The sequence below is a fragment of the Anolis carolinensis genome, chromosome 4 (assembly GCF_035594765.1).
Source record: "Anolis carolinensis isolate JA03-04 chromosome 4, rAnoCar3.1.pri, whole genome shotgun sequence".
NCBI classification, from domain to species: domain Eukaryota; kingdom Metazoa; phylum Chordata; class Lepidosauria; order Squamata; family Dactyloidae; genus Anolis; species Anolis carolinensis.
The window spans coordinates 27,937,445-27,949,743 of NC_085844.1; the positions used below are offsets into that span (position 1 = coordinate 27,937,445).

The 12,299-nt window shown below is 35.8% G+C and overlaps 1 protein-coding gene across 6 annotated transcripts in view; it reads left to right on the forward strand.

Annotated features, from left to right (window-relative positions):
- rnf19a (ring finger protein 19A, RBR E3 ubiquitin protein ligase) overlaps window positions 1–12,299 on the forward strand; it is a 59,435-nt gene that overhangs the window by 7,259 nt on the left and 39,877 nt on the right. For 2 of the 6 annotated variants that reach the window (XM_008119478.3, XM_008119479.3), the window contains exon 2: window positions 4,312–4,443. The exons of the other annotated variants lie outside the window; for them this stretch is intronic. The gene's annotated coding sequence lies outside the window, so the exon portion shown is untranslated. The remainder of the gene's footprint in view (window positions 1–4,311; window positions 4,444–12,299) is intronic. 6 annotated transcript variants of the gene reach the window in all.

Consider the following 12,299-nt stretch of genomic DNA (forward strand, 5'->3'; position numbering starts at 1 on the left):
ATATTATTAGTATCCTTTGACTACTTTATATATGTTTATATGTATGTATGGCTTGGTTACTTCACACACACACATTATTAGTATCCTTTGACTACTTTATATATGTTTATATGTATGTATGGCTTGGTTACTGTACACACACACATATTGATATCCTTTGACTACTTTATATATGTTTATATGTATGTATGTATGGCTTGGTTACTTCACACACACATATTATTAGTATCCTTTGACTACTTTATATATATATTTATATGTATGGCTTGGTTACTTCACACGCACGTATTATTAGTATCCTTTGACTACTTTATATATGTTTATATGTATGTATGGCTTGGTTACTTCACACACACATATTGGTATCCTTTGACTACTTTATATATGTTTATATGTACTGTATGTATGGCTTGGTTGCTTCACACACACACACACACACATTATTAGTATCCTTTGACTACTTTATATATGTTTATGTATGTATGGCGTGGTTACTTCACACGCACATATTATTAGTATCCTTTGACTACTTTATATATGTTTATATGTATATATGGCGTGGTTACTTCACACGCACATATTATTAGTATCCTTTGACTACTTTATATATGTTTATATGTATGTTTAGCTTGGTTACTGTACACACACACACATGTATATACCTTGATTTCTTTGTATTTATGTTTGTATAGTTTGGTTAATTTACACATACGCATATAAGCATACATACAACATGTATTTATGTTTATGTATATGTATGGCTTGGTTACTTTACACACACACACTGGTATATTTTGTCTACTTTATGTATGTTTATATGTATGTATAGCTTGGTTCCTTTACACACACATGTATCTATACCTTGATTTCTTTCTATTTGTTTGTGTAGTTTGGTTATTTTACGCACATGCATATAAACATACTTACAACATATGTATGTATGTTTATATTCTTATATGGCTTGGTTACTTTACACTCACACACATATCTATATCTTGATTTCTTTCTATTTATGTTTGTATAGTATGGTTATTTTACGCACATGCATATAAACATACTTACAACATATGTATGTATGTTTATATTCTTATATGGCTTGGTTACTTTACACCCACACACATATCTATATCTTGATTTCTTTCTATTTATGTTTGTATAGTATGGTTATTTTATGCACATGCATATAAGCACACATACAATATGTATTTATGTTTGTGTATGTATGGCTTGGTTACTTTACACGCACACATTGGTATCTATAGCTTGATTTCTTTCTATTTGTTTGATATCTTTCTATATCACTTGGTTACTTTATATTTTTATATCTTAGTTACTTCACACATGCACATATTTGTGTAACTTGGCTACTTTACATATGTTTGTATGTATGGCCTGGTTACTTTACACACACACACACATGTATCTATAGCTTGATTTCTATTTGTTTCACTTGGTTACTTAATTTGTATACTGTATCTTGTTACTTCACACAACATACATATTGGTATCAATTAGCTACTTTACGTACGTTTATATATATGTATGTATAGCTTGGCTACTTTATATATGTTTATATGTATGTGTGGCTTGATTACACACACACATGTATCTTTACCTTAATTTCTTTCTATTTATGTTTGTGTAGTTTGGTTATTTTACACACACACACATATCACTTGGTTACTTTCTATTTATATTTGTATAATTTGGTTACTTCACACACATATATTGGTATAGCTTGGCTACTTTACATATGTTTATATATATGTATTTATAACTTGGTTACTTTCTATATGTATTTGTATAGTTTGTGTTGTTTGGTTACTTTACACACAAAAACATATTGGTATAGCTTGACTACTTTACATGTGTTTATATATGTGTATGTATAGCTGGTTACTTTATCTTTGTATAGCTTGGCTTCTTTTCATATGTGTGTGTGTGTGTGTGTGTATGTCTATGTATATGTAGTACAGCTTGGTTACTTTCCATATATGTGTGTATTTATGTATTTAGTAATTAGGGCTACACTAGAAAGATACAGAGTTCCAAGGAAAAAAGAGGTCTACTCCTAGGGAAAAGGGAAATAAAACTTCCAATTGCCATCACAAATCTTAAAGCATGGCTACTTCCTTATATGTATATATGTGTGTGTGTGTGTGTGTGTAGATAGTTTGGCTACTTTCCATAATACACACAGTGGTTTCAATATTTAATCCCTTTTTTGTTTTAATTTGCAATGTCATAGCATCATACACTGTATATATAGAAAATAAAATTCCATTCCATTTAATTACATGTAAAATCTTTTCAAAAAGTTATTAACTCTGTTCTAAATTGGACTTCACTAGAAAGATTCATTGTTCAAAGGAAAGGGAAGTCTATTCCTAAGGGAAATAAAACTTCCCATATCCACCACAAGTCTTAATTTGGGGCATATATGTATGTTTATGTCTGTAGTAAATTGGGTGCCACCTATAAAGCCGAAATGAAAAGGAAGTCTGCTGGGGAAAAGGAAAACAAAACTTCCCATATCCGCCCAAATCTAAATTTGGGGCGAGACTGTAGCTGCTTTTATGTAGTAATATGTCCTCTTCCTCTGCTCCTCCTCCAGTTATAACTTCCGGAAGAGAATTTTAAATTTCTTTTCTCCCCCCCCCCCCCTTTTCTTGCTTGACTTTTGGGAGAATGCTAATAGTTAAGAAGTCTTAAATGTAATCCTTTTAAAGAAGCTGATATCCAAAGGGTTGATAGACATATGTTAATATTTCTTTGGATTGTGCTGTCATTTTTAGTGGTAAAGTGTCTTGAATTTTTTTTTGAAGAGGAGGACCTGAAGAAACAAATACAGTACAGTACAGTCAGTTCTGTGGCAAGACTTGGCATTTTACCATGATGTTGCCTGGAAGTATTTTAAACTTGTTTGGAATATAAAAGTGTTTAATCTATACCATCTAGCAGGCTAGTATGAGTTGTGAATACAGATGTGAGATAATGGTCACAAAAGTAGACACATTCATACTATATTAATCTCTGAGAGTTACATAGACATCCAACGTATTTTTTAAAGGTTAGATCTAATAAAAGCAGAAAGTAATTTGTTCCTTTGTGGTGAATTGCTTACAAAGTCAACATGAAATAAGGTGGAATTTTCCCTTTCTGTTTCTTAGCAAGTAACCTTGGTGGGTCTGCCTGAGGATCCTTTTGTTGATTTCTCAATTAGAAACCAAAGGCTTGAGGGAGTGCCTTCCAGTGAGGAAATTGAAATGTTGCTGTTTGTGAAGCGGGTGGGGAATGAAAATAGCAGAGCCTCTACCAGAAACTTCCTATGAGTATTGTTATATTTTGCTAAGTCATATTAGTTATCAAGAAGGTTGAAATGATTACAGGATGATTGTGGATATAATGGTAAAATGATGTAACAGAACACTAATCACATAGAACCTTATTTCTTAGTGTTATTTTTAGAATTTGTGTAAGTCATTGTATAAAATCTTGCTGACTTTACACATGATAAAGTTTTTTATGTTTATAATAGTAAACCAAGATACTTTCATTAGAAAAGTTTCTTACCTAACCCAGCTAATTTGGATTTCCTAAGTTACATATATAAATTAATATAAAGCAGTGACCAAAGGCCCTGGATCAACTCCCTCTCCCACCTTTCTAATTTGCATTTATGAGAAAATATAGTAAGTGTTAATAAAATAGCTGAACACCAAGAATATATGTATAAATATAAGGGAGTTAGGTGACTTAGATAATTAAGTATAATTAATTATTTAGTTTCCAGAACAGGCCTATAATTGTATAAGAAAATGTTTGACAAGAAAAAATGCTGGTTATAGGGAGATTTCCATAAACATTTACATGAAATCTGTTTTTCTCTCTCTGCTCTGTAGTCTGATTGAGTGGTTGACAAATGATATGAGGAGGCAGTGATGTGAAAAAGTGTTAGCTTAGTGATTTGGTTAACAAGTATGCCTGATTCGTGCTTTCCTTTGCCTATATCTCTTTTATAGCATAGTCTGTGTGACTTCAGTAGTCTCTCTGAAAACTACTGTAGCTGTCAGGTGTTTTATGTGGAGTTTTTTTGGACATGATATGCTATCCCTGCAGAAATTCAGGATTTGAAACATTGCTTGGTTTTATCACCCAGCAGGAATTAAGGAAAAGATATAAATGACACTGGAATTACAACTTTTATTATGCTTTTTATTATAAATTTTGTAGATTCTAAGAGGATTTTCTGTTCTTAGTTACCTTCATAATGGAGCTAATTAGTTTCTCTTTCTTTTATCTACATTTCAGCGGCAAGTTTTACTTTCATGTTAGTTGACAAAAATGCAACAGATAAATTCAACAGATGGCTGCATTATCAGTTAGAACAGGATTTTTGAAGTTCTCTTGTTAACTTGCACATGGTGGACAACATTCAAGAAGGTAATAAGACTTCAGTTTGATTGCGCTACTTATTGCTACTTTCCCATCAGTGCATATGTCTATTTTTTGTAAATATAGGAGCTATGTTGAGTAAAAGGAAAGCTTATTTTCAAGTTGTGTTTTGACAAGGCTATTTTTTTCTAAGAGATGACTCTTCATGTTTTAAAAGCTACTTAGCTTGTTCTTTTTAAAGCAATACATTTTCACTCTTCAAGTCAAAAAGCATTCAGAGCTGTTTTGGTTTGTTCTGCAGTAACCTTAAATTACATAAGTCACATGATCCACATTTTGAACTGCTATCCAATTGGGAACCTTACTGAATTTTGGTCTGGCATAAATTTCCTTCACCGTCTGCATTTAGCCAATTCAAACATTAACATAAAGCCAAAGACATCTTAACATTTTTACCAAAGGAAAGTGTTATTCTATATTCTGGAGCCTCCGGTGGCCTAGGGGATAAAAGCCTTGTGACTTGAAGGTTGGGTTGTTGACCTGAAGGCTGCCAGGTTCGAATCCCACCCGGGGAAAGCGCGGATGAGCTCCCTCTATCAGCTCCAGCTCCATGCGGGGACATGAGAGAAGCCTCCCACAAGGATGATAAAAACATCAAAACATCTGGGCGTCCCCTGGGCAACGTCCTTGCAGACGGCCAATTCTCTCACTCCAGAAGCAACTCTGGTTGCTCCTTACACGAATTAAAAAATAATAATAATTCTATATTCCAGATTTTGTTGTATAAATGGGGAAACCCAAAGACCATAGATGAGGAAAAGTCAGACTTCTAGAGAATTCAGTTGCTAACGTTTGAGCTAACAAACCAACAACGTCCATAAGGACAAAATCTGTTGAATACAATGTAAAAATGCTTATCTTATAACATGATAGTTGCCTTAGTTGTTTGTACTTTTAAATAATACTGCCTCTGAATCTGGTTTGTTTTTCATTCTTTTTTTCAACTGTACCTGAAATGTGGTTTTATATTCTAAGAATGCACTTGTTCAGTGTTATGAGTCTACTCTTGAAACAGACTTTTGAATCAGCCAATGTCACTTTCTTCATTCAGTTCAAGAAGAACATTCAGAAGTCGGCTCATGATAATAGGATTTTCAGGTGGTGCTGACTGTTATTCTTGCTATGGTGGCCATTTTTAATAATGGCTTATTGCAGTCTTTTTGCAAGTATTGTGGGGCTTGCAGAGAGTGCCAAACCTCTAGAGACTTACACAGGAAACTCCTTATTAGAAGTAACTGCCGCTGCTTCTTTTCATTGTCTTCAAGTACCCAAAATGGCAGGGAGCACAGTGTTTCTAGAATTGATCTGTGGATAAGTTGACCAAAGTTTTTGGATTGATTTTTGTAAAAAAAATGAGCTTATACATTATTATATACAGTAACTCTTTCTATCAGTGCTGTCGTCATGAGGTTATTTGAGAAGTTGAACCGTTTTCCTGTTTTTGGTGCTACTTGCCCCCCACACCAGAATTTAAAGCAATGCCAGAAGTACCATGCCTTGAGCCATCAAATGGTTCATCACCATCATCTGTTTATACTCTGCTTTTCTCTAAATTTGGGGCTCAAAGCAATTTTCACAGGAGAGATTCTTCATATGTGTTTTTAGGTAGTATTTCGATTGTTACTATTACTAAGCAAAATCTAAATAACCTAGTTGTGGAATTCAGATCAATCTAATATATTCCAGTTGTTCCAATTGTAAATAGAGGCTGGATGGCCATCTGTCAGGGGTAGTTTGTGCTTTTTCAGCATGGCCCATGTGGTCTCTTCCAACTCTTTATTATTCTATGATGCTGGATGTACAGTCTTTGTATTTACAAGGAATATTTTTAACAAAAATGATTTAAACTAATTCTCAACTATAGATCACAAAGGGGCAAGGAGAGGTTCTTTTATACGGATGATATGCCACATGTGATGTATTTTTCTTATGTGTTCTTTAATGTGGATAACCCCAAAAACATGAAACTATTGGAACTCAGTTTTGCTCTTGTATAGCCACAATACAGTAAGTTCAAGAAATTTGTAAGTTGGATGGATTATTCAAAATGGCAGGTTAAAGGTACATACAGTGGTTACAGAGGTAAAAGAGCTTTTCATCTTGCAGTGCATACATTGATTTCCTCATGCTGTAAAATATTCTTTAAAGACAAAATATTATATGGAGAAAATACTTAGCACGAAGATAGAAATAGATCTTTCAAGAATGAGAAGTAGCAGCAGTTCAGTTGACCACCCCCCTAACAGTCTTGTATACTTAGTGAAAATTCTTAGATGAATGTTTATCTAAATAGTACAAAAGTTTCTTTATCGATGTTTTAAAGTTTCTTAACAGGTACAGCTCAACTGGAGGCATTCCTTTTGAAAACTCTCATACTGTTATGGCCACCTTTCTTTTGGCCCTCTAGGTATTCAGACTCTTTGAGGAAGTAGAAGTGCTTTGAAGCTAAAGCTCCTCTTTGGTAATTGTACATTTTTGAGGATAAACTAGGCTTTGCCTTTGAGACTACAGGAAAGAGAGAAAAAGGTTTGCTACAGGAAAAAGTCAACTGAGGAATGGTAATAGAAACCTTTCCGGTTGAGTAATTTAGATTAATTGGAATGAATTGTCACATAACAACAACAACAACAACACAGTCCTAAACACTTGGAAAGTGTTCGACTTGTGATTTTGTGATATGAAATCCAGCATATAGATCTTGTTCGCTGTGTCATACTATGTCTTTGTGTCAATAATAATAATAATAATAATAATAATAATAATAACAGCAAAAATAATAATATAATCTTGAAAGAGAGACAGGAGAATGCAAATACTATAAATAATTATGTTAGATAATATAATGTAATAAATGTTATATCCTTTTTCTGGTGTGGGATACACAACAGTTGGAAGAGACATAGCTAAAAATACAGCAAGTACAAAATTTCAAAATGTAATTAAACTGTTCATAACTTTTAAACCAGTTCAAAACACAACTATTAAACACAACAAATAAACAAAACAAAGGCAATACAGCAAAATTCCATGAGACTCGGTCACCTTGAGTAGTCAGCCTACTAAAATATTTTTTTTTTAAAAAACCTTAAACTGCTTGTGGAAAGATAGAATGGAGGGTGTCAGTCTTAACATCTCCCAGGAGAGAGTACCAGATCCTCCGAGCAATTGTTAAGAAGGGTCTTTTCTGTGTTCCCACCTGGCGCACCTGTGAGGGTGATGGGGTAGATAGAAAGACAGGGATCTCAAAGCAGATATTCAAAGCAGATTCTTAAAGGAGAACAAGGTCGTTCTGATAACTTTTGACTTGAGCCATTTAGGGCTGTAAACTTCATAATCAGCACTTTGAACTGTGCCTGGAAATTGACTAACAGACAGTGGAGCTGTTGCAAGAAGGGAATTGTATGCTCTTTCTAGCCGAGACCAGTTAACAATCTGACTGCAGGTCTTTGGAACACTGAAGTTTCCCAATACTCTGAGGCTCAAGGCTGAATCCAGGAGTGTACCCAAGCTACATACCCATGTCTTCAAGGGAAGCATAATCCCACCCAAAACAGACAGAATCCCTATTCCTGACCTGCCTTTTGACTGACCAGGAACAGTTCTGCCTTTTCTGAATTACATTTCAATTTGTTTCTCCTCACTCAGTTCTGGTATGTATCTGTTTCAATACCATCAGTCATGACAGTCTCCTTAGCCACCTTGCTGGGATGATACTCAGGAGAGCACTGTTTTGCAGTGAAAGCATTCCTTCCTGAAAAGACAAACCTCGTTCTTTCTCCATGCATTTTTAAAAATACAGTATGTTGTCTAGTGAAAAGTTCTTTGGATTTGAATTGGAGAAACGTGGTTGGTAACCTATCAAATCAGATAGTTCGAAAACTTTATTTGCTGCTCTGAATTCTTTGGAGGAGGGTCCATTACAAATGTGAGAATTTAAATAAAGTGAATGCTTTTGAAATTATTTTTTTAAGCTTGTTTAAGGATCCTGGATAAATATTGTTGATAAGTTATGTGAACACATCTGTGTTCATTCAGATTATCCATTTGGATTTTGGTTGCTTAATTGTTCTCCTGTATCATGGCTTTTGTGAGAGTTGATAGTGATGAACCTTGCCTGCGTCTACTGACCTGAATGTAAATTCTATTTAATACAGTACAATTTATCAGCAGAATTTTGTTTGGTGCTTTCCCATAATAGAACATGCCCAAAGTATCTCACGACAAGAACAGCATGATAAGATAATAGTGGTAATGTATATAACAATGGGCTAGATTATGTACTAACATTCTGTTGATAGAATTGCTTTCGTCAGTGGAAGCTGGGGGGTGATATGTTCTCCTTCCTCTCAACATACTCAAGATTTACTCTGAGGGGGACTGGGAAATCATCTGGAGCATGTTTTCTGGAGAGACATAGGTCTACAGTGGAAATGGAAATAGAATGAAAGTCCTGCTGTTCTAGAAAATTCTACATTTTATTAAGTAAGTCAATAATATCAGGATTCATATTAAATCTATCTATCTATCTATCTATCTATATAAATGTAATGTTCGTTTTACTATGGAGTAAACAACAAAACCACTGAACCAAATCACCAAATTTGGCCACAAAAGACATAATCATCCAAAATATGTCTTTCAATCAAAAAAAACCTAGAAAAATAGTTTGAATTACAGAGGATGAGGAAAAGCCTTTCTCCCCCTAACTGCCAGTTAGAAAGGTAGGCTCTGCTGCCTTTAGCCCCCTCCCCGATGCCTTTAGGCCCCACCCCCTTCGTATCCTAGCAACTGCCTATAAAATAGATTATCTGATTTGAACTCGATTATATGGAAGTGTAGACTCAAGGTCTTTCCACACAGCTATATTACCCATTTATAATCTTATATTATCTTCTTTGAACTGGATTATCTTGAGTCCACACTGCCATATAATCCACTTCAGTGTGGATTTTATACAGCTGTGTAGAAGGGGCCTCATATAATCCACTTCTAAGCAGATAATATAAGATTATAAATATAATATGAAATAATTATGTTGTATAATAATATAGAACAATATAATCTCTAAAACCAGGAGAGTAAATAAAGAGCAACACTCTGAAAGCAGGGAAATTGGGAATTCCAGAAAGGAAACAATCAGGGCCAGCTAACACCTCCCAACAAAGGATTCCCCCAGGCAGGAAGCAGCCAGACTTTGAAGCTGTAAGGCCATTCACTGCTATTCCACCTGGCCAACAAATGATTCCCATAAGCCACAGCAACGCGTGGCCGAGCACAACTAGTAATATATAATTGAATCTTAAATCCAATGTTAGTAAACACTTCAGTAGATTAATAACTTAATATAGTTTTAATTTACTAACAATTTTAATAAAACCTAAAGAGTAAGAACTTCTGTTTTGAAGACTAAAATTGGTAATTTCATAAGACATAAAAAGATCAAGGTGTGAATGTTGTAAAAAACAAAATATTTAATCTTACCTATTCAGTACTTAATTTTCATAACCTTGTCGTTTTCTTTTCTTCAGAATTATAATGGTGGACCTTAATAATCCTGTGAGAATAGTTTTTATTTTTTACTTTTTAAATTGCTTCTTCTATCTTTAGGCTCTGAATATACTTACATGAGGTTCTACCATAATATGATATTAAAATAGCTTATACTTTAGTAAGAAGATATTTCCCCAGAGTTAAAACATACAGAAGAAAATCTCATAATCTCCCCCATGGATTGGAGTGAGGAACAACAATACCTTAAATGTATAACACAGATAAATAGAGCATAAAAAACCATTAAGAGCAGATAAAACTGGTACATATTTAAAACTCTCAATTCAGGATTTTAACATTCATAATATAAAAATCATCTAGCTAACTTAGTTGGAAGAGATTAATTTTAAGTTCTGTGTTGAACTCTGGCAGCGTATCCGGCTATGAAATTCTTCCTTGTAGGTCATTCCACCGTCTAGGGGTGGCTGAAGTAAGGATTTTCCAGAGGATCTGAGTGGACAGGGCAGATTATATAGGAGAAGATGATCCCCTAGGTCAGTGGTTCTCAACCTGTGGGTCCTCAGATGTTTTGGCCTTCAACTCCAAGAAATCCTAGCAGCTGGTAAACTGGCTGGAATTTCTGGGAGTTGTAGGTCAAAAAGCCCGGGGACCCACAGGTTGAGAACCACTGCCCTAGTAGGTCATTTGAACCCAAACCATGTAGAGATTGAAAAATAACCACAGTTTTGTACCTTGCCTGGAAATAAATTGGCAGCTAGTGGAGTTTTAAAAAAATATTGATGTAATATTATTACCCTTAGATATACCAGGAACCAATCTGTCTGCCATGTTTTGAACTAATTGAAGTTTCCAGACTTAGTATGGAGGTAACCCAAAGTACATTACATTACAGAAGTCCAGCCCTGCTATTACCAGCACATGCAATGCCCTCCTAGATCCTCAAGTTCTAGGAAGGAATGCAACTTGGATAACAGCAGATTCTGATTGTAAGTAAGGTGAAGGATATTAAGTAGGTGTGACTTAGTATTTATCCCTCTTGCTTCACTTTCTAAGATACACACTTAGTGAAAGTAGTTGCCATTTTCTAGACATATTTATTTATTTATTTAATTTATATACCGCTCTTCTCCCCCAGGGGGACCCAGAGCGGTCTTACATAATGGCAAGATTACTGCCACATATAATACAAAATATAGTAAAAAGCAACAATCGTAAAACACACTTAAAAACCAATATCATACCCAATTAAACAGTAAAACACTGTGTGACCGTTACAACAGAGCCAGTAGCATTGGGCCAAACGTCAAAGCCAGTCTGTATTCAACTTCACATTAATACAACGAATACATCAGGTTATATCAGCTCGTATCCTAGAATGGGCCAAAAACTTGGGCCCACATCCAGGTCTTCAGCTGCTTCCTAAAAGACATGAGTAAGGGGGCTTCCCTAAACTCCCTTGGCAAGGAGTTCCACAGCCACGGAGCTACCACCAAAAAAGTCCTGTCTCTCGTCCCCACCAAACGCACCTGTGACGGCGGCGGGTCTGGGAACAGGGCTTCGCTCGAAGATCTTAATCTGCGGGGTGGCTCATAGGGGGAGATACGTTCAGAGAGGTAAGTTGGACCAGAGCCGTTTAAGGTTTTGTAGGCCAAAGCAGCACTTTAAATTGTGTCTGGAAGCTAACAGACAGCCAGTGGAGCTGCTTCAACAGAGGAGTTGTATGCTCCCTGAATGGTGCTCCAGTTAGTAACTTGGCTGGAGAATGTTGGACTAGTTCCAGCTTCCGAACAGTCTTTGAAGGCAACCCCACGTAGAGCGCATTGCAATAGTCCAAACGAGATGTAACAAGAGCATGGACCACCGTGGCCATGTCAGGCTTCCCAAGGTATGGGCGTAGTTGGCGCACCAGTTTGAGTTGTGCAAAGGCCCCCCTGGCCATCACCGAAACCTGGGGTTCCAGGCTCAGCGATGAGTCCAGGAGGACACCCAAACTGCAAACCTGCACCTTCAGGGGGAGTGCGACCCCATCCAGCACAGGCTGTAACCCTATACCCTGTTCGGCCTTACGACTGACCAGGCGGACCTCTGTCTTGTCTGGATTCAACTTCAGTTTGTTCACCCTCATCCAGTCCGACACAGTGGCCAGACACTGGTTCAGGTGGCTCATTGAGTATTGTTTACATTTTCATCCTGATCTGAATTGGCATGAATGAAAGTTACTCATATATCCATGCACCTGTAATGTGACATAGAATCAAGAATGTTCATGCTTCAACTTCTGTCACCTTATTGTAAAGATCTTCCTAAAGAAGCATACATGAGAAGCTCAGGAT